Source organism: Chiloscyllium plagiosum, chromosome 47 (genome assembly GCF_004010195.1).
Source record: "Chiloscyllium plagiosum isolate BGI_BamShark_2017 chromosome 47, ASM401019v2, whole genome shotgun sequence".
Taxonomy (NCBI): domain Eukaryota; kingdom Metazoa; phylum Chordata; class Chondrichthyes; order Orectolobiformes; family Hemiscylliidae; genus Chiloscyllium; species Chiloscyllium plagiosum.
Genome location: NC_057756.1, coordinates 8,379,448 through 8,383,351, shown reverse-complemented (window position 1 = coordinate 8,383,351; position 3,904 = coordinate 8,379,448).

Here is a 3,904-nt window from a genome sequence, read left to right as displayed (position 1 = left end):
GGGGCAGTGGGATTAGTTTGGGGATCGATACAAAGGCATTAGTGAACTCGATGGTTTTTTTAACCTGACTATTGACAACAGTTTCACGGTCCCCAGTCAGCTTTGCAATTCCCGATTTTCCCCGCTGTCTCCCGGGGCAAGATTTGAATGCTGGTCCCCAGCACATTAGCTGGTCCTCGTGATTCAGAGTCTCACGATAATGCCACTCAGCCACCCTGTGGCAGTTTGAGCTTAGAAATCTAAAATTCAAGTGTTGAACGTGCACTTGTTTTAATTGAACGAGCCTAACTTCGGAAAGCAAGCCCGTTGCTCCGTACCGTGTGGGAAATTGCTGTCAGAATGGCACTTTGAAATGATTCAGAAGTGTCGCTGGAATTTTATTCCTCCTGGTTGGACCGAAGTGTTGTTTAGAGGTGTGAAGGTTTGCTTTCGGTTCATCTTTCACGGGATGCATCCCATCACTCAACATGTCGTTACTGATCCGAGTTGAGAAGGTGAGGAGTAAGCTACCTTCACGAACCGCTCTGGTGCCCTGGGTGGTGCGGGCACCCCTTTGTAGTGCCACCAGGGAGTTCGGGGATTCTGTGCCAAATGTTTCCAAGTCAGGACAGCGAGTGGCTTTGGTTGGGTGGGGGTGGTGGGGAGTTTGCACTGGGCGGTGCTCCCAAATCTCTGCTGCCCTCGCCCTTGCCACTCTCCACAGTGTTGGCAGGTTTGGATAAAGCAGCCCGGGCAGGTGGCACACGTGGCTGCGTCGGTGGGGGAGGGTTACGAAGCTGTTGGACGCGGTGCCAATCAAGCAGGGGGCTGCTCTGTCCCGGACGGTGTCGGGTTCCTCGTGCGCTGGCCGAAGCCGCACCCGCCCGGGCGAGTGGGGCGTGTTCCCTCACCCTCCTGACTCCGTAGGGGTGGGGAGGCTGGAAAAGCACCAACGAAGAGACCGGGGTAGCTGGGGCCCACGGCTACCCCCTTTGGTCTGGAGGAAGCGGGAGGATTCGAAGGAGAAATCGTTCAGGGTGGGGACCAGTTCAGCCAAACGAATGAGAGCGTCGGTGGAAGGGCACTCTGATCTCCAGCATCTGCAGTCCTCACTTTTAGCTTTGTAGGTGGTGGACAGGGTGTGGGGAGTCAGACGGGGAAGTTACTCACTGCAGGATCTTCACCTCTGACCTCGACTTGTAGTCAATATGGCTGGGTCCAGTTCAGTTTATGGTCAACGGTTGCCCCCCCCAACCAGGATGTTGTTTGTGGAGGGGATTCAGCCATTGGATGTCAAATTACAGGCCGGTACGGTGGCTCAGTGGTTAGCACTGCTGCCTCACATCGCCAGGGACCCGGGTTCAATTCCCATTGTCTGTGTGGAGTTTGCACGTTCTCCCCGTGTCTGTGTGGGTTTCCTCCCACAATCCAAAGATGTGCAGGTCAGATGAACTGGCCGTGCTAAATTGCCCGTAGTGTTAGGTGAAGGGGTAAATGTAGGGGAATGGGTCTGGGTGGGTTGCTCGTCGGAGGGTCAGTGGGCCAAAGGGCCTGTTTCCACACTGTAGGGAATCTAATCTAATCTAAGTAGGCGATGGCTAGATTCTCTCTCGTTGAAGATGGTCATTTGTATAGTGTCAATGTTACTTATGTGACAGTGCAAACTTCAGAACAACTGTTACACACAGAAAGAACCAGCAATAAGTCTGTCTGGAATAAACTACAATAACTGAAGTCAAATAGTCACTTTTGGGAGAAGGAATCAAAGCTACATAAGCAGATCTGTTTTGAAACTTTCTTGACAATTGGTTGCTTTGTGTAACAGAAAGACTGTGTCTTCATCCAGAGCCAATGCCATGTGGAGTTTAATTTAGATAAATGTGAGGCGTTGTATTTTGGAAAGGCAAATCAGGGCAGAACTTTCACAGTTAACGGAAGGGTCCTGGGGCAAGTTGCAGAACAAAGAGACTGCAGCTTTGTGGTCCCGTGAAAGTGGAGATGCAGGGAGACAGGATGGTGAATACCTTTACTGTTCAGTCCTATTCAGTCCGGGAGTTGGGAGGTCATGTTGCGGGTGTATTGGTTAGGCCACATTTGGGATACTGTGTTCAGTTCTGGGTCTCCCTGCTATAAGAAAGCTGTTGTTAAAACTGGAAGGGGTTCTGAAAAGATTGACGAGGACGTTACCAGGATCGGGGGAGGCTGAATTGGCTGGAGTTATTTTCTCTTTACACAGAGGTCATAGAGGGTTTATAAAATCATGAGGGGCATGGTGAATACCTAACATCTTTCTTCCCAGGGTAGGGGAGTCCAAAAGTAGAGGGCGCAGGTTTAAGGTGAAGGGGGAAAGATTTAAACAGGGGCAACTATTTCCCGCAGAGGGTAGTGCATGCATGGAATGAGCTGCCATAGCAAATGGTGGAGGCTGGCCACCTTTGAAAGGCGTCTGGATGGGAATATGAATCGGAAGGATTTCGAGGGATATGGGTCAAATGCTGGAAAATGGGACTAGCTTAATTTAGGGTATCTGGTCGGCATGGATGAGATGGGCCGAAGGGTCTGTTCCCATGCTGTACATCTCTGTGACTTTGTATTGGAACAAGATACATAGACCATACATAAACATAGAACATTCCAGCACAGTACAGGCCCTTCGGCCCCTCCACGTTGTGCTGACCAATCTGAAGCCCCTCTCTCCTACCCTATTCCATTCTCATCCATATGCCTATCCAATGCCCATTTAAATACCCCTAAAGTTGGCGAGTCTACTACTGTGGCAGGCAGTGTGGTCCACGCCCCCTCCTACTCTCTGAGTAAAGAAACTCCCTCTGCCATCTGTCCTATATCTATCACCCCCTCAATTTAAAGCTGTGTCCCCTCGTGCTAGCCATCACCATCCGAGGGAAAAGCCTCTCCCTGTCAAGTCCCTCAGCCTTTCCTCATAAGACCTTCCCTCCGTACCAGGCAACATCCTGGGAAATCCCCTCTGAACCCTTTCCAAAGCTTCCACATCCTTCCTATAATGCGGTGACCAGAACTGTACGCGATACTCCCAAGTGCGGCCGCACCAAAGTTTTGTACAGCTGCAGCATGACCTCGTGGCTCTGAAACTCAATCCCTCTCCCGATAAATGCTAACACACCGTACGCCTTAACAACCTGATCGACCTGGGTGGTAACTTTCAGGGATCTGTGTACATGGACACTGAGATCTCTCTGCTCATCTACACTACCGAGAATCTTACCATTAGCCCAGTACTCTGCATTCCTGTTACTCCTTCCAAAGTGAATCCCCTCACACTTTTCCGCATTAAACTCCATTTGCCACCTCACAGCCCAGCTCTGCGGCTTATCTCTGTCCCTCTGTAACCTGCAACATCCTTCAGTACTATCCACAACTCCACCGACTTTAGTGTCAACCGCAAATTTACTAACCCATACTTCCACACCCTCATCCAGGTCATTTATCAAAATGACCAACAGCAGTGGCCCCAGAATAGACTCTGTGGTACCCCACTGGTAACTGAGCTCCAGGATGAACATTTCCCATCAACCACCACCATCCCTGGGACAGACAGGACAGAGGTGGTGGAATAGTTGTATGTGATCAGGGAGGGAGCTTCTCAGCAAGTGATGCCCTCCTTGGTTGAAGAGCCACCTGTCCTGTAGTTGGATAAACAGGCTGCTGGCAAGAGTTGCCAGGCTGTACCTACCCCCACTACCACCTTCCTGTCAACCAGCCCCCAGAGAGAACACGCTGTTTTCTTTCAGTGAGCCAATTTCTGATCCCAACCGCTAAATCACCCTCAATCCCATGCCTCCGTATTTGGTGCAGTAGCCTACCATGGGGAACCTTATCAAACGCCTTACTGAAATCCATATACACCACATCAACCGCTTTACCCTCATCCACCTGTTTGGTCACC